General features: G+C 37.0%; 1 protein-coding gene across 1 annotated transcript in view; it reads left to right on the top strand.

Annotated features, from left to right (window-relative positions):
* si:dkey-187i8.2 overlaps positions 1–19,908 on the top strand; it is a 108,031-nt gene extending 88,123 nt beyond the window's left edge. The window contains exons 9-11 of the mRNA XM_087275877.1: positions 11,656–11,807; positions 13,307–14,546; positions 18,874–19,908. The gene's annotated coding sequence lies outside the window, so the exon portion shown is untranslated. The remainder of the gene's footprint in view (positions 1–11,655; positions 11,808–13,306; positions 14,547–18,873) is intronic.
* Positions 19,909–20,313: the final 405 nt, after the last annotated feature.

The following is a 20,313-nucleotide window of genomic DNA, read 5'->3' as shown; positions in this document are numbered from 1 at the left end:
ATTGCTACCCCGAGTGAACGCGTGAGCTGATATTATGCATGCTAACATTATGTGCGATCATATCCACGCTTGTTCGCTCTTCAGGAAACGACTCCTCTTGCCAGTGCTGGCTTTTAGCTCTGATAATATTCACTTAGCAAGTGCACCACAAGGGGTGGTTATTTTGCACAGTTACATTAAAAAGCAGTCGTGCAGTCAAGCATGTTACAATAAAAAGCGTAAATGGCGCAGTTAACAGATCTGAACCTTATACTTATGGAATCAACGGCTTTTACAGCCAACACTGTATTTGCATAAAGAGAGCTAACACAGTCCTGCAGCACTTTGAGTTCTAGCTGTTTGGTTTGTGTGGTTTCAGACACATCAGACTCTTGTTCAGATTTATTCTGGTTGGTCAACTGCGGTGATAAAGTAATGCCTGTTGCCCTTGACAACACTCTATGACTGATTGCTTATTTTGGGAAGCCTGCGTGTCCTGAAGTATAGCTCTGCTCATTCTGTTTCTTGACAGTCGGCTATCAAAATTTTCAATTTTCCTTTTCATGTGATTTGGCTTACAAATTCTTAAAATAAATCCTGGTGATTCATTGTTGCTGCGCTTTTTTTTTTTTTTTTTGCCACATACTGAAAACAATATTTTGTGTATTTTGAACATACACTGTAAAACATGATAAGTTAACTCAAATCGTTTAAGTAAAATCATTTCTGATCTAACTTTCAGTAGTCAAGTCAAAGCAGTAACTAAATCAGCATACTACCATCTCAAAAACATCGCAAGAATTTGTGTCCAGAGGAACTTGTTCATGCTTTTATCAGCAGCAGGGTGGATTACTGTACAACCTCCTCACCGGCCTTGCCAAACAGACAGTCAGACAGTTGCAGCTCATCCAGAATGCTTCTGCCAGGATTCTGACCAGAACCAGAAAATCAGAGCACATCACACCTGTCCTCAGGTCTTTACACTGGCTCCCAGTTACACTTACTTGTCTATAAAACACTAAATGGGCTAGGACCTCAATACATTACAGATATGCTCACTGAATGCAAACCTAACAGATGATTCAGATCATCATTAGAATCAAGTATAGGCTAGAAATTCAGTCAGGAGTTCAGTTAAAGCAGGATGAATCCGCCTTCAGCTATACTGTGCCCCTATACTGATGTTAGAATTTTCAGGAATGATCAGATGTGCTCCAACATTAGGCAAATTCAAATAAAGACGTCCGACAGAAAACATTACTACGTTTTACCATTTTAATCTGTTTTTATCGGATTTTAATCAGTTTTATTCTTTGTTGTTATATATACATATTCTTATTCTTGTTTATGTAAGGCACTTTGCATTTCTATTGCCTAAACAGATTGCACCCAGGGGCGGACTTGGTGATTTGGGTGCCCTATGCAATTCCAGGTGTAGGGCCCTAACATTTTTGAATATATATATATATATATATATATATATATATATATATATATATATATATATATATATATATTCACATATATACATGTATGTGTATATATATATATATATATATATATATATATATATATATATACATACATACATATATATATATATATATATATATATATATATATATATATATATATATATATATATATATATGAGGTGGCACAGTGGGTAGCACTATCGTCTCACAGCAAGAAGGTTGCTGGTTTGAGCCCCAGCTGGGTCAGTTGGTATTTCTGTGTGGAGTTTGCATGTTCTTCCCATGTTTGTGTGGGTTTTCTCCGGGTGCTCCGGTTTTCCCCACAGTACAAAGACATGCAGTACAGGTGAATTGAATAAGCTCAATTGGCCGTGTTGTATGTGATTGAGTGTATGAGTGTTTTCCAGTGTTGGGTTGCAGCTGGAAAGGCATCCACTGCATTAAACATGTGCTGGATAAGTTGGTGGTTCATTCCGTTGCGGGGACCCCTGATTAATTAAGGGACTAAGCTGAAAAGAAAATTAATGAATGAATGCCTTAACAGATTGCAGCAAACTACTTAAAATGACTGATTTTATTAATTTGATTTCTGTCAACTTAAACCATCTACTGCAGTTGGTTTCCTCAAACCCTTTTAGTAGCTATATAGTTGTTTGGACTTAATTCATTCTCTTTCCTGAACTGAACTTAAATCATACACCCTGCGCAATAAGGCGCAAGATGTGTTAGGCACAATTTTTTGCTATTCTCAGCCCAGCACAACTCTTGATTTTCAAGTTTTTCTCACCCTGTTGTTAAAATTGCAAATCCATTTGTGCCAAATTGTGGACTCATGGGTATACCGGTCTAAAAAGAAAGTGTGATAAGGTGCATCCTTAGCGCATTGCTATTTTGAAGAACTAAAATAGGATGCACCATTGACCAAATAAAAGCAGGTCTAAAGTCCACCGCAGAGCGCGTTAGTTATGCACCCATGCAAGTCCAAACACATACATTGCCTAATATACACAGGATAAACAGCAAAATATCTTTACATACAGTATGAAAAAATTAAAGGATTAAAATGTTACAAAAATTCTACATAAATATAAAAACCACTGCCTCTATGCCTCATCTTGGGGGGGCTTTTTCAGTTTATTTATGACAATTTGCATTTGTAAATGTTGTTGTTATTATTATTATTAGCAGTATTATTTATCATCATATTTATATTTGTTTTAACAAAAACAAGTTTAGATTTGTCCACCTGTCTGTTTTGGAGACGTATTCATCTCTTAACCAGCTAAATTAAATAATAGATAGGCTAATAGATGTCTTCAGTGGAGTGCGTACAACACCGTTTCCTTATCCATGAAAGTAAAGAGTAACAGTAAAGAGAAAGTGAAGAGGCCGAATGGGAGAGGCTCGTTCTTTATTTTTGTGCAGATGGTCTGTTTATCTGTTTTTTGTCACTAGTAAACCGGTCAGTTTTTACACTTACAAAGTCTGTCATGTACATAAATGCACCATAGTGCCACGCAACTGACTCTTAAAGGCAATGGGAGACGAGACCCTGATTGGTTTCAGGCATGTGCACACATAGGACTCAACCTGTGCAGTGCCCATGCCCTTTTTCGTGTTGGATGGAAAGTGCCCTTCCAAAATGATCTGAAGTGCCCCCCTATCCCCCATCCCCGGTCTATAGGTTTCGTGCGACAATAAGCCATACATAACTCATTAAGAGTTAAGAGGCGACACAGCCATAACTCATTAAGAGAATAAGCACAACCATGTTAGACCATGTGCCAGGGTGCAAAGCTTATTTTTCTATGTATAAAATAGCATAAGTGGATTCAGGGTGCTTTCACACCTGTGAATCGATTCAGTTGTTCAGAAACAGAGATTACAAATGTTACATTGTTGCTCTTTGCTCGTGCAGCGGTTCGCTCTCACACTGCAAAGTTTCTAATCGGACCAAAAGAGCTAAAACAAGTCACGTGCGAGTAAACTCTCCTCACATTGGTCAGAGTGTCAGGGTTTATTTTGCAGCGTCCCGCTAAGCTGTCAGGACAGGTGGTGTTTTGGTGGTGATTGACAGGGTGCGCGCGCGCGACGTGTCTGAGGAGAGATGGGGAGGGGTGAGAAGGGTGTGCGACGATGCCTATTTGAGGACCGAGAGGGAGACGCGAGATTACCGGGAGATCATCACTCATTTGTGGGCATCCGGAGACTCGCAAAACTTCCTGCCATACTCATAATTCTCTCTTCATATAGCCGTATGCCTATTACATATCCATAAAACACAGTGATATAACCGCGCTCGGATCAGATCGCTTTCTCACTGCAATCAAACCGCTCCAGGGTTCGTTTCAATCGAGCCGAGACCACCTCATTCAAGCGATCTCGGAGCGATTACTTTGGCGCGGAGCAGAGCGCAATTGCCCTGTTCACAATAGCCAAACGAACCGCACTAACTGGGCAAACGAGACAGGTTCCGAAAAAAAAGTGTAGGTGTGAAAGCACCCTCAGACACGCCCTTATTGCTTTTGCACCATGCACTTTAGACTTTGCACCTAGATCGTTAAAATACAGCCCTAAATGTTTAAGTTACTAATACTCATATTGTTTGATGAAGACTATCCACTTGAGTACTGTAAACTAGTATACATTGAGTCATATGCATATACTTATTGTAAATATAGTCATAGCTGTAAATATTGCAGTTTTAAACTCGTGTTTCAAGTCTTGCCCAACAACACCATTCAGCCATGATTCTGTTCACAGCATAGCATGGCGTCGTCTTGCACCATATTGCTTAATTGTATTATTAAGGCATTTATTGAGAAGTTTAAAGTCAGTTGCTCTAGGCCTATACCATATACCACAGGCAACCTAATAAAGGGTAAAACTCCAGCTTGTCCTCATGTGTTTCTCTGCTCTCTGGCGTTCCTGTCGAGTGGGATCATATCAGAACAGCTGAATGTTTTAAATAAATGAGCATCATGTCATATAGCCCCAGGCATGGCAGACTGTTAGCCATCTCGTGCCTGGCATACCCCTCAGCATTTGGCTCTAACAAGTGCTCGTCCTTCTCACACAAGGGCTAAAATAACCTATAACGCCTGGAGAGCCATAGGTGGTAAAAACTGATCGCAAACGATAGGAGGTTGCATCTCAGCTCCCGAGAGACTGCTGAAAACTACAGGTTGGAGAAGAATCTTCCACTGACCTCAGTGAAAAATGAAGATATTCTCTTTGACAAAGTAGCTATGTCTTGGGGAAAGAATGAAAAATGTATCTCACTGTTGTTGTTTTTTTGACTTCTATGCTTCTTTTCATTTTTTGCTTTTCGTGGGCATGAAATATGACTGGCAAAAGGAGCATCTGATAAGTAAATGTAAAGAAATAATTGGAATAATATATTAGCATTGATTAAAAGCACGCAGACACACACAAACAGCTGATGAAATGCTTTCTCAATCTGATAAAAACGCAACACTGAGCTCGCACGTTGACGATTATTTCAGAATATGTTGCAATGATGACATATAGTTGTTGGCCAGCCTTGTTAGCAACACTCCTCCATAAAAAATAAAAAAAAAACTCTTTATAACAGAAAATAAGCTTTGTGGCCAAAAAAGAAATGTCTTGTTTATGATGATAATTATCATAAATGAACATAGTTTGATCCTAAGTACAATTAAAAAAGCTATAATCAAGTAATACTCAAAAAAAATATGTTAGCTGTTTGTTGAAACAACTTATTTAAAATTAGCTAAAACAACTTAATTCTTGACTTTTTGGCGGGAAAACCTAATTGTTTTATGTTCAACCCACTGAAATTTGGAAAAACTAATACATTAACTTAATTGTTTCGTGTTGTCCCAACACGAGTCGATTGTGTGGAACTCAGCATTTTTATGCACTCTACACTACCTGACAAAAGTCTTGTCCCCATTTAAGTTTTAGGGACAATAAATAATAACTTGACTTCTAGTTGATCAGTTGGTATCAAAAGAGGCTTATATAAGCTTTGCTATCAGGAGCTTTGATGTGGAGGCTGAAGTATGAGAAGGAGCGCTATCCTGCTGAAGAATTTGCCTTCTCCTGTGGTCTCCTGTTATGTTATGGGCAGCACAAATGTCTTGACACCTCAGGCTGTTGATGTTGCCATCCACTCTGCAGATCTCTCTGATACTGAATATAACCCCACACCATGATGGTTCCTTCACCAAACTTGACTGATTTCTGTGAGAGTCTTGGGTCCATTTGGGTTCTAGTAGGTCTTCTGCAGTATTTGTGATGATTGGGATGCAGTTCAACAGATGATTCATAAGCGAAATCGACCTTCTGCCACTTTTACAAATGATCAACTAGAAGTCAAGTTATTATTTGTTGTACTTAGAAGTGGGATCAACGACAAGACTTTTGTCAGGTTGTGCAGGTTTGAGTTGTCAACTCATTCAAAATAGCATATACCGTGCAAGTAGGTGCTATATTTGTATTTGCAATTGCATAACGTCTGTTAGAAAATATATTTTCTGTATAATATGAATATTAGTAGTATGATATTTTGGATGTACTACATTTACCATATTATAAATATCACATGACCTATCAGTTCCACACTGCAAAAACAAAATGCTAATTTTTGTCTTGTTTCTAGTCCAAACATCTAAAAAGACTTGAATCAAAAAGCTTTTTCTAGGCAAGCAAACAAATTTTTTCTTGTGTTCAGAAATAAGTCAAGATCAATTGAGTTTTTCCTTTAAATAAGTAAAATTATCTGCCAAAGGGGTAAGCAAAATAATCTTGTTGTTGTTTCGAGACAAGAATTTTTTTTCTTACCCCATTTGCAGAGTATTTAGCTCGTTTTAGGGAAAAACTCACTTTAATTTTCTTTTTTTTTAATATTTAGATTAGGAACAAAACAAAAACTCCAAGTAAGAAAAACATTGTTAGCAGTGCAGTTGCATCCCTTTACTCGCATTCACTCATGGGGTTTTAGTGTGTGTTCACACCTGTGGTTCATTTCGTTGGGTTCAGACCAAGGGCATCAAATTATGCATATTAGCAGCTTTAAGCGTTTTTAATTTTTCCTTTCCCACTGCCCTGATGGCTTTTGTCCAGTTTTGTAATGTAGTCCACATTTTGTAGAACAAAATGTAGTTATGGGACATCATCCCCATGAGTTATTAAACAAATAGGTCATTAATAATAATAATTCCTTACATTTACATGGCAATTTTCTGGACACTCAAAGTGCTTAACACATTTTTAAATGGAATCTCTTCATCCACCACGAGTGTGCAGCATTCACCTGCATAACACAACGCCAGCCATATTGCCGCACATCACAAACCAGCTGATTGGTGGAGAGGAGACAGAGTGATGAAGCCAATTATGATATGGGGTTGGTTATCCATAAGTCTCATCCATAAGACATAGCTTAATGAGCAGAATAGAGTCTCCCATTAATATACTGGGGCGTTGGGACCCACACAGGTTGAGCGCCACCTGCTGGTCTTACTAACACCACTTTCAACAGCTACCTAGCATTTCTTTGTGGTCTCCCATCCAGGCGCAGCCCTGCTTGGCTTCAGTGGACAACCATGTGAGAGTTGCAGAGAGCTAGCAGCCAGCATTGAACATATTTCAAAAGCTGTTTTTTGATTGGTCAGAATTAACTTAAGGGAATATTTCTACAAATCTCCCAAGAGTAAACAAAGAGAGGAAGAAAGATTGTTAGTATGGATTATGACTGTGTTGGCTGACTAATGGTCATCGTATATTATTTTGTATGCATCAGATATACATTTCAGGAATGATGTGTGGATTAATATACCTTGATTCTTTTCATCGTGTCACAAAGATCTGTGGAATATAAGATTATCTCTTTCCATGTTTTAATTAAATGCCATGAATTATTAGTCTCATCTTTACTAGAAAAAAAAATGCCATTCAAGTGATACACCAGAGTCTGCCCTTCATAATGTCAAGAGTGTATTTGACTCGATAGGTTACAAAACTCCAGACCATCATCTGAGCATGTAGATTGTGCTGTACGTTAAGTGTTTAAGAGGGATTGGATGATAATAAAACATTCAGTGGTGAAAACAGATTGAACTTGGTTGAACATCAAACACATTCTGTTTATTCTGTCGTGGAACCACATCAAAGCAAAAGCACAAGGATTAGATTCGACTAGATTCATATGGAAACATTCAAAATAAAAACCAATTGTTCTGTTTTTATTTATTTATTTAGTTTTTAAAGCCTGGATTACATATAGAACTGGAAGCATTGCATACAACCACACTGCTGGATAAGTCCAAGAAACCTCCTCAAATCAGTGTAGAAATGTTTTGTGACTAATTTGTGTATTTTTTTGTAAGTAAACGCAACAGTGAGTATTCGCTTTCAGCATTTTTTTTATGCATGTAAAGTCTAATTTTTTTGTTTATAGACTATTAATAGCAATATATTTGGACTACTAAAGCTCATTTTCTTAAAAGAAAACTGCCACTTTTTTGAAAATAGGCAAACTTCTAAAGTTAAACAGTTGAGGTTAACCTTTTTTCAATCCATTCAGCCAATCTCTGAATCTTGGGAGCATTTTTAGCTTAGCTTAGCATAGATCGTTAAATCGGATTAGACTATTAGCATCTAGATCATGGGTCTCAAACTCAAAAGTTTTGCTCCAACCCTATCAAACACAGCTGATCCAAATACCCGAGGTGTTCAAAAGAGTCATTAACACCTTGATTGGTTGCATCAGCTGTGTTTGATTAAGGTTGGAGCAAAACTGCAGAGCTGTGGCCCTCCAGGGATCCAGTTTGAGACCTATGATCTAGAGTTTCAAGAGGAAGACTTTCAATAATTTTCCTGTTTAAACTTTGACAATTCTGTAGTTAACCTCCTTAAATCATTTGTGTAGGAATGTTTTGTGACTAATTTGTGACTAATCATGTTTTTTTTAATTGATTTTTATACACTTTCAACATCTCTTATACATGTCAAGTCAAAAAAAAAATGTTTATGGACTATTAAAAACACTATATTCAGACTACTTATTTTCTATATACTACTATATTTTAATATATTTTTTAAAGGAAAACTTCACTTTCTTTGAAAATATTTCGAATTTTTCGATGTTGGGACCTGGCAGGAGCAACTTTAACTTAGCTTAGCTTAGCATAAATAATTGAATGATTATTCCATTAGCATCTCACTCAAAAACGACCAAAGTTTAATACTTTCTAATTTAAAGTTTGACTCTTCTAGTTAAATCGTACAGGACTGATGAAAAACTAAAAAGTGCTATTTTCTAGAACGACATGGTGTGAAAGGCTCTTATTTTTGGCATATTAATCAAGGAACTTGGCTAAAAGATCAGCTAAACATGCTTGATCATTTGAATGGATTTAAAAATGTTAAAACTCACCTGTTAGGGGAGCTGTAAAATTAACCTACCCACCAGACACAAGATGTCAATATGACGTCAGATTGACGTTGTACAGTACCTCAACGTCATGGGTTGTTGCATTTTGGGTGGAAATGAAAATCAGGTTGACGTCAGAATCCAATTTCAGACCAACATCAGTGTCCAACGTCGTACAGACGTTGTATTTTAATCACTTTCCAACGCAACCTAAAAGCAAACAAATATCTATGTTTATTGACGTTACAGCTTGATGTGTGGATGTTTCCACTCTGACGTCTATCAAATGTTGGATTTTGGTCACCATATGTGACAAATAAATGTCAGTATTTGATGTCAATATGACGCTGCTTAAAATGTTGGCTTGTCATGCATTTTGGTCACTTTTTAACGCAATCTAAAACTACCAAGTATCAACTTGTAATGATGTTACAACCTGATGTTGTGTTGACGTTACCACTATGATGTCTATCAGACAATGGATTTTGGTGGCCATATCTGACGAATAAATGTCAGTTTTGGACATATGTTGGCTTAGGGGCGAGGCAGTGGCGCAGTAGGTAGTGCTGTCGCCTCACAGCAAGAAGGTCGCTGGTTCGAACCTCGGCTCAGATGGCGTTTCTGTGGGGAGTTTGCATGTTCTCCCTGCCTTTGCGTGGGTTTCCTCCGGGTGCTCCGGTTTCCCCCACAGTCCAAAGACATGCAGTACAGGTGAATTGGATAGGCTCAATTGTCTGTAGTGTATGAGTGTGTGTGGATGTTTCATAGAGATGGGTTGCGGCTGGAAGGGTGTCCGCTGCGTAAAAACTTGCTGGATAAGTTGGTGGTTCATTCCGCTGTGGCGACCCCGGATTAATAAAGGGACTAAGCCGACAAGAAAATGAATGAATGAATGTTGGCTTAAGATGCTGGGTCGACGTTGCATTTTGATCACATTCCAACACAACTTAAAAACAACCAAATATCAACATCATTTGACGTCAATATTCGACATCATTTTTAATTTGTCAATTTTTAGCATTCAGTAACAAAAAATTGGCTTTGATTGCATTTTAATTAATCTCCACAATATTTTTTCTCTTCATTTACTGGCTGTTTCTTTAGAATTATTAGGAAAAATCACTAGCAGATGCAGTCACGTAAGCCCATTCCTTTAAAAAATGTGGGAACCTTGAAGAACATTTAGCTCTTAAAACTTCTGGAACGCCAGGCCTTCAAATATCATTGCGGACAACAGGGGGCCTTGGAGTTAAAAAGGTTGAGAACTACCGCTTTAAGCCAAAAGCATCTGTGATTTCTATGATTTATTTTATAATGCATTTTGGAAAAGGCAGCTTCCATTGATTTAGCTCAAACCTTCCAATTTTTTTGAAATCCCTGTAGTGAACATAAATGGAGGGAAAAAGAAAAATCATCCGGCACTAAGGAAGTGGTCACTTTAGCACTCGACTGAACATCTGCACAACGCTCTCTCTCTCTGAAAGCGGTACTGCTGTCACAGGCATATTGAGCCGAAAGTGACCTGATAATAAGTAGCATTAATCACAGTTTTAATTACGAATCAGGGTTCAGCGTCAGGTTAAAAGCTCACTCCTAATGGCATTCCAAAGACTCGATCCAATGCATACAAATCACAAATGTATTTTGTAATTATGGCTGTGAAATTGTTCAAATGAGGGGAGGACTCGTGAAAAATGAAGGGTTGTTATGTTGCCGGGTGATGTTCCTGATTTATGATTCCTGTATACCACTGACGCCCTTTCACAACATCTGATTTTAGAGTCATCACTGTTGCTTTAATTTACTGGCAGAGCTCTGACATAGCTTGTTTTCTTCTACACTCCTCGTGTGATCATTATGCTTCAGCGAACCCTCTGGAAAACAGCTACAATATTAAAACTGTTCCTTGCAGACTGTTCTATATCAGGGGTATTCTGTTAAAGTGGTGCGGTCATTTCCTTTCCAGATGATGTCCAGACTATAAATGAATCAGAAATTATGGATAAAGATGAAACTAGTGACAAAAAGTAGTAAAATATTTTTAAAGTAACTTTTTTTTTTTATCCATTTAACAAATATATTTATTAAAATATCTGGACTCCCAGAGTTCATCAAGATTCTTTGGATTCATCTTCAATGCCTCCTCTTCAACTTACCCCAGACATGCTCAATGTTCATTCTAGTGACTAAGCTGGCCAATCCTGGAGCACCTTGACCTTCTAAGAGAAGGGGCGCTATACTGCTGCAGAATTTTGGTTTGTAATCTTATGTCCTGTGGTTTATAATGTAATGTGCAGCTGAAATATCTTGATCTCTTTGCCAACCTGATTTCACCAAGTAGGGCATGCTCCTGGATTACAATCTATGTTGATCCTGGAACAACATTCCAATCAGCCAATCAGAATTAAGGTATACGTTTACCATTTATGTTAAGTTTAGGCTTACGGTTAGGTTTATGCACTTCTGCATGATTGTTATCCTGTTATTCACTATTATTCCCCTCTGATTTGAGGAATAATTTACAGTTATGGTAGGGTTTAGGGGTAGGGAATAGGTTTGTGTTACCTTTTCAAACAAAAATGATGTTCCAGGAATAACATAGATATTAATCCAGAATCGCATCATACATGGAAAAAATCATGACGTGATTGTTGATGTTGCCATCCAAGAGCAGATCTCTTGCACGCCTCCATACTGAATGTAACCCCCAAACCATGATTTTTCCTTCACCAAACTTGACTGATTTCTGTGAGAATCTTGTGTCCATGCGGTTTCCAATAGGTCTCCTACAGTATTTGTGATGATTTGGATGCAGTTCAACAGTTGATTCATCAGAAAAATCTACCTTCTGACCCTTTTCCAAATGATCAACTGGAAGTCAAGTTATTATTTGTTGCTCCTACAACTGGGATTGACGACAAGACTTTTGTCAGGTAGTGTATATGCAAAATTATTGGCAAACTTTGTGATATTTTAATAATTTTTCAAATAATTTAGAGAGGTTGACCTGAGATGATTTTGTTTTTAAATATTTTTAATAAACAGTGTTTAATAACTAATTCCTTTTGTTTTTGCCATGATGACAGTACATAATATTTTACTAGTTACAGTTCTCAGCATATATAAGTACACCCCTCACAAATCTATGATTTACATTCATATTTTAATAGGTAACTATACAATATTATATTTGTGCATATACAGTACATCAGATTAGTTAGTACTGAAGCCAATCTGGAGCTCATCTAACAAAATAACTTATGATAACGGTCCAAAAACTTGAACACCCAAATTTGTTATAGAAAAATATTAAATACAAATTTCAAAAAAAGAGGTATAAATCAAGGGAAGAAGAAAAAAATAAAATTTAGTTGAAATTTGTATTTGTAATAGTTTTTTTGCAATATTTTGCTTGAATGTAACTGTATTATCTTTGAATTTCTAAATATGGTTGGTGACTAAAATATTCTTTTAATAAATATGTCTGTTTAATAAATATGTTTTGTTTAAACACACAAAAATACATTGTCTATATTCACTGAGCAATGGATCAAAATATTCATTTTCGAAATTGGATGTACTCAATAATGCTGAGCACTGTATTTTTCAAGATGCTAGTATTTAGCTTAAATGCAACAGTGTTCTGTAGCAAATTGAGAAGAAAATAACTTAAGGGGGCTAGTGATAATGAGCGTTTATATATATATATATATATATATATATATATATATATATATATATATATATATATATATATATATATATATATATATATATATATATATATATATATATATATATATACATACATACAATTAATTAATAAAAAGCTAAAGGAAAGAAAAACTCCTTTTCCAGAAGAAAACATTATGGAAAAAATAGGAAATACTGTAAAAATGTCTTTGCTCTTTTAAACAACACTTGAGAAATATGTGAATAAGAATTCAAATTTCACAGGAGGGATAAACAATTTTGGCAGCAGTAAAATTAAAAGAAAAATCCAAAACAGTCAAAACATACATTACAAATGAGTATATACATTTTTATTTTTTTTTTACAGTATGACGTTTTATAAATTAGATATTTTACACAGCATCCGCATCCCCATCATATAACTTGTTATTTTAGTCATTTTGAGATGCACATTATACTGGCCACAGTGGATTCCGACTAACTTCTTTGTCACCCATTGCGTAAGAATGCTACAAAACACATTGTAAATAGAAACATTTGATGCAATCAGTACAGCGGAATACTGATCTGGAAGTATTTTTTATTTATTTATCAACTGAAACAAAAGCACCGATATTTTCTGACAACACTAATTGCAACATAATTTTATGTACAATGGCTTCACGCCAATGCAATCATTTATGATTCATTTTTAAACTAAAATTGTTGTCTGTATTTGTCTCTTTCCTTCTTCCCACAGAACAGTGGTTGGAGGGGGTCTGGCAGAGCAGTGCTGGCTGGCAGACTCTGGTGGGTTTTGTGGGTTTGAGGCTACTGGAGAGAGGTGGAGGAGTGAGATGATGCCAGACCCCGAGCACCAGAGCTCATTTCAACACTGCGTCTCGGTGGACACACACAGAGATGCCACTCAGAGTGCCAGCCTGCCAGGCCACCGCTCTGAGAGGATTCACACTTCTATTTCACACTGATCTTTATCTTCTGCGCATACACATACAAAACACATCTGAGGTTTAGCCTGCACGCACTATAAATACTGTACACTTGTCCTAATCAATTCATTAGCATATTTTACTAGAGATTTGATCTGGAAAAGTAATTTTATGAATATGTGATTTGAGAGTGAACAATTAGATGTATTAAATTGACAATAAATAAATAAATAAATTAATAAAAAAAAGCTCAAATTTGAGCTTTTTTCAAAAAACAAAAAATTATTATTTTTTTTTTATCAATCAAAAATTTTAAATGATTACAATGTTAAATATTGCGTGGTAATGCTGTGTTCACACCAGACATGGCAGGTGTGAATAAATAACGCTGTTTTAAATAGACGCGTAAACATTTTGAGTTTACTTGCTTCATTCACGCGCGGCAAATTCACTTCACAATGTGGAGTTATGTCATTGGCAGGGCTTCTGTCTGCCTGGAGACTCTAGCTTCGTTGCTAAATGACTAACATGGATTTTATTGAGATAGTAACTGTGCTTTAGGTAGGCTGAAACACAGCATAGGTTTGTTCGGCGCCATGTCCACTAGATCCTTTTAGAGGTGCACCAAGCTCTGAGTTTATCAACTCCTCCAGAAACTATACCTGAATGATGGAGGCTTTCAGCGTTTCTTGAGGTAGAGCGAAGCCCAGTGTGATGAATTGTCAGTATTGCCAGACATACAATAATTATCGTATTTGTCCGATAATTTCGACCTCTGTACGATCTATAATGTAAAAACCCTCTAAGATAATTTCAGAATTTTATGGCATTTAAAAGGAATTTCATTGTAATCTTAGGGCTTCTATAATTATTGATCTAGCTGCATCTTTTGCCTACTGTCTGTGAGGCTTGTGCACACCTCAGAGTATGTTAAAATTCGGATGGGTGCACGCCTCTTAAGCTATTTTGTTCCCCAAAATGAATCCCTTAACATGTAGCAACATACCCAGGACAGCGACTCGGAGGTGGAGTTTGAACCTTTCCACTAAGGTATGCCTATTTTTTACATTTTTTTTATTAATTAAAATAAAAATAAAAAATTAATTAATTATGGTAATTTGCATTAGGGTTGGGTATTGTTTGGGGTTATTTCGATAACTGCTAAATCATTCATTCATTCATTTTCTTGTCGGCTTAGTCCCTTTATTAATCAGAGGTCGCCACAGCGGAACGAACCGCCAACTTATCCAGCAAGTTTTTACAGAGCGGATGCCCTTCCAGCCGCAACCCATCTCTGGGAAACATTCACACACACACACACACTCATACACTACGGACAATTTAGCCTACCCAATTCACCTGTACTGCATGTCTTTGGACTGTGGGGGAAACCAGAGCACCCTGAGGAAACCCACACGAAGGCAGGGAGAACATGCAAACTCCACACAGAAACACCAACTGAGCCGAGGTTCGAACCAGCCACCCAGCGATCTTCTTACTGTGAGGCGACAGCACTACCTACTGCGCCACTGCCTCGCCAATAACTGCTAAATCGATACTTTTAAAATTATTTGACAAAAATATATATTTTAATCATTATAAATGAACAATATGAATATATATTTATGATAAGTTCAAAGTCAACATCACTTAATATTTTATATATTTGAATTGCATTAAAATATTTCTTTTGATCGTTTGTTTGTTAGCATGAATGTAAGATTGGCATTATGCTATTAAAATTACATTAGCTTACTACTAACCTGTGGAAAGGCTGTCATCAAAATCAGGGAACATCTTTTTTTCTGGGTTTGGGGCTTGTGGCTAAGATTTACTTTAATCTGAATAAGACAATAATAAGATTCAAGTGTTTACAAGAGTTGCCTTTTGAATGGTACGTTCATGATTCCCAGTTACGTGTTATAGCACATAGATCCAGTAACTTCATTGCGTCACCAGCCTATAAATGTTTTTTTCTGCTGAAATGTACATTTTGTTTAGTACTTTGGCTGTGATTCAGAACAAACCGCTGTAGTTAAATAACAATTCCTACAATGTTTATGACAGATTTATAAAAATTTATGTTGTCTTGGTCATGTCAAGATATCAAGACAAAAACAACTTGTGATGTATTTATTTATGTCAAGTTGTCATAACAAACACATCTCAAACAATGTTACCTTAGCATTTAAAGTGACACAACTGAGCGAATTACACTTTTACAACCTTTAACATCTGTAAAACGTTCAGTTAGCTTTGAGTTTAGATACCTCATCAGGCTTTGTTAAAACAACTGTGTCATTAGCATAGCAATGAAAGCTAATCCAACACATTCTAATAATGTCACCCGGGGCAGCGTGCATACTGAAAAAGGGGCACACACAGAGTGAAAACTAGCATGGCTAGAGGGTAAACAATCCATACAAATCCACTCATTAGCGTAAAAAAGAAAATCTTGATGGATTTTCCACTTCTCTTAATAGTTTCAAGGAGAAATTCACTATGAATTGCATCATGCACATATTGTCTGTGTGCTTTTAGAGCCTTTTTCATGTTCATTTGGAAATCCTACAGAACAGGTAACAATAAAAACACATCCACCAAAATAGCATTGAGCAGAATTAGCAAACTGCAAATCTAAAATCTTTTGTGTCACATCTGATTGCTCAGTTGTAAAGTCGTCAAACTAGCAATGGTAGTGTAATGTTAATTACAGCAGGTAAATACTGCCGACTTTTGTGAATAAGGCACAAAGTATAATGAGCCTTATTAGCTTATATAAAGGAGAGCGAATGGACTCTTGATATTTGACATAAAGAGCTGATGAACAACACCAATGATGAACAAGGAGCGAGAGTGTACCTTGGCATCGCTTCAGAGTGTTAAAATGAATCGGTGCAGATGTCTGAGCATCTGAGTCATGCTTTTTTGCTCTATTTAGATTTCCTGTGCATAAGATAATAACCATTTAGCTCAGTCTGCAATATTGTATATTGTTTGTTTTGATCTTAAAGAGATGTTTACACGATACAGCTGAAAACTGAAATTTCTTATGCGTTTTGCACGGTGGAGGTCGGAGCTCAAATGTGCTGCAAATTAAGAAAACATATGCAAATAGAAAAGCTCCAACAAATGGTCAACTATTAGTATATGTTTTACACAGCGAATGTCCTTCCAGCCACAACCCAGCACCGGGAAACACACTCTCATTCACTAAATTAGTGAATAAATTAAATAGTTTATTTACTGCTTGATATATGGGAAGACCCTTTTCTTTTGTCACTTTTTTCTCTTGTTTAAAGGATAGACAAGCAGGGTAGAGTTGTGTTTTATTTACAAATCTTTATTTTTGGAACAGACGCTTAATTTTAGATAGCGTACTTTGTTTTGTTTGTTGTTTTGGCCTTTCTTTTATTTTCCACCTTTGGTTTTTGATATTGAAAATGTTTATGTTTAATAAATATGTTATTCGGGCAGCACAGTGGTGCAGTGGGTAGCACAATCGCCTCACAGCAAGAAGGTCACTTATTCAAGCCTCGGCTGGGTCAGTTGGCATTGTATGGAGTTCGCATATTCTCTCTGTGTTGGTGTGGGTTTCCTCCAGGTGCTCTGGTTTCCCCCACAGTCCAAAGACATGTGGTACAGGTGAATTGGGTATGTGTGTGAATGAGAGTGTATGGGTTTTTCCCAGTGATGGGTTGCAGCTGGAAGGGCATCCGCTGTGTAAAACATATGCTAGATAGGTTGGCTGTTCATTCCGCTGTGATGACCCTGATTAATGAAGGAACTTAGCAGAAAAGAAAATGAATGAATGAAATTCTTTTTGACAACTTTTAATAGATGGTTTATCCTTATCTTTATGTAAGTAGCTCGGTGCTTCCGCTACTTAACACCCAACCCACACCCCTCCCTAAACACAACCGACAGTAATTTAAAAAGCACTGATTGACCACTTTATTTGGGGAAAAGAAAGAAAGGAAAGAGCACAGAAATGTCTTCTCAGAAGCCCAAACTAGAAATTCTGTTGCAATTGAGATCAAAATTTCAACATTCTGCTGTGGATTAACTGAAAGTTTTGTTGGCTGAAACAATACATTGAGCATCATGTACAGTAGTGTTGTGTTAAAAAAAAAAAAAACAAAAAAAAAAACTATCATCAGAATAGAAATCCTCTTTGTCAGATTTTTTTTAACAAAAATGTGTAGTAACACCAGTTTAGGTCACAATTCACTGTATTACCAAACCTTTAGCTAACATTACTAGCTTAATAAACTACTGGGTTTAAGTTTTGGGTAGGATTAGGGATGCAGAATAAGATTATACTTTATAACTATTAAACCACACTGAACTGAGCTAAACTGAACTGAATTTAAACACAGTAAATTGAAACAGTGTAGTTCAGTTTTCAATGATCTTCTATGTGAAGCTGCTTTGACACAGTTTACATTGTAAAAGCACTATACAAATAAAGGTAAATTGAATTGAACTATTAATAAACTGTTAATATCTTAATAACAGGCAGGCAATAAGCCAGTAGTTAATTGCATGAATTGTGACCTAAAATTTTACCAAATACAGACTCACTGGCCACTTTTTTAGGTACACCTTACTATTACTCGTTTGGCTTTAGAGCTGCCTTAATCCTTCGTGGCATAGATTCAACAAGGTACTGGAAATATTCCTCAGTGATTTTAGTCCATATTGACATGGTCAATGACAGTTGCTGCTGATTTGTCGGCTGCACATCCATGATGCGAATCTCCCGTCCCACCACATCCCAAAGGTGCTCTATTGGATTGAGATCTGGTGACTGTGGAGGCTATTTGAGTACAATGAACTCATTGTCATGTTCAATAAACCAGTCTGAGATGATTCACACTATTACATGGCACATTATCCTGCTGGAAGTAGCCATCATAAGATTATACACTGTGGTCATAAATGGAACCAGTGGCCATTCTCTTCTGACCTCTGGCATCAACAAGACATTTACACCAACAGAACTGCCGCTCACTGGATATTTTTCAGACCATTCTCTGTAATCCCTAGAGATGGTTATGCGTGGAAATCCCAGTAGATCAGCAGTTTCTGAAATACTCAGACCAGCCCGTCTAGCACCAACAACCATGCCATGTTCAAAGTCACTTAAATCCCCTTTCTTCCCCATTCTGATGCTCAGTTTGAACTGCAGTATATCATCTTGACCATGTATACATGACTAAATGCATTGAGTTGCTGCCATGTAATTGGCTGATTAGAAATATGCGTTAACATGGACGGGTACCTAATAAAGTGGCCAGTGAGTTTAAAATCAATGCCATGATATTGTTATGTAATGCCAGTTTATGACTCAAAATGTCTACTGTGTTGTATACAGAGATCAACTACGCCTGCATGCTTGAGAGCTAGGGGTCTGTCTGGCAGGGGTTTCATGGCCAGCAGGACAAGGAATCGTCAGAGGCACAGTGGTGATTTGGGAAAGATTTTCAGCAGTTGAGTCTAATAAGAGCGGACAGGCATGTGCAAAGCTTCTCTCGGGCTGAGGGAACAAGCTGACAGCTGACAAAGCAATCGGAGAGACATCGCCAACACACCAGTCCACTGACCTCAACTCCGGCTCAAATATACGATTAATTTTAAATGGATTTACAGGTCCTTTCAGGTGCCCCCCTCTGACTGGCCGGTGATGCTTGCTGCTTCTGTAATGTGCTAGTTGCATTGAGAAGACCAGCAAAGGTCTTTAGATTGTTCGCCTGCATACTGAGTGTGCAGGAAAGTTGAGGTATCTGGAGATGGAAATCGTATGGAAAGATGCCACTTACTATCCTTCGGCTTAGTACCTTATTTATAATGAGTCGCCACAGTGGAATGAACCACCAATTACTCTATAGCATACAGTTGAAGTCAAAATTATTAGCCTCCCCTGTAAACTTTTTCTCCCAATTTTCTGTTTAATGAATACTATTTTTTTAAAGAAATTTCATATCATAATAGTTTTAACTCATTTCTAATCACTGATTTCTTTAATCATTGTCATGATGAGAGCACAATATTTTACCAGATATTTTTCAAGATACTAGTATTCACCTTAAAGTGCAATTTAAAGACTTAACCACTGTAGGTTAATTAGGCAAGTCAGGGTAACTTAATGTACCTGCAGCACTGTTGCCAGAAAATTTCCGTAACTGCTTCTTTACAGTAGCTAGCTTGTACCTGTTTTACATTAGTATTCATTTACCGCAATTTCTGTTAATGGCAAAAATACCTTTACTGCAAATTAATTTTACAGTATAATAACATTACAGTACTTTTACAGTAATTATTTTTAATTACCACAATTATATTTCACATCAGGGCGACGCAGTGGTGCAGTAGGTAGTGCTGTCGCCTCACATCAAGAAGTTCGCTGGTTTGAGCCTCGGCTGGGTCAGTTGGTGTTTCTGTGTGGAGTTTGCATGTTCTACCTGCGTTTGCGTGGGTTTCCTCCGGGTGTTCCGGTTTCTCCACAGTCCAAAAACATGCAGTACAGGTGAGTTTGGTAAGCTAAATTGTCCATAGTGTATTGATGTGTGTGAATGAGTGTATATGGGTTTGCCAGTGATGGGTTGCAGCTGGAAGGGCATCCGCTGCGTAAAACAAATGCGGGATAAGTTGACGGTTCATTCCGCAGTGGCGACCCTAGATTAATAAAGGAAGGAAGCCGAAAAGAAAATGAACGAATTAATTTCACATCAGAATATCACAGTACTTTTACTGTAATTTATTTCAATCTTGATAAAATCTTGATTCTTTAAAAAAAAATATTTTATTTAAATTT

Source organism: Danio rerio, chromosome 12, assembly GCF_052040795.2.
Source record: "Danio rerio strain M-AB ecotype USA chromosome 12, GRCz13ab, whole genome shotgun sequence".
Taxonomy (NCBI): Eukaryota; Metazoa; Chordata; class Actinopteri; order Cypriniformes; family Danionidae; genus Danio; species Danio rerio.
This window is presented reverse-complemented; position numbering and strand designations above follow the sequence as displayed.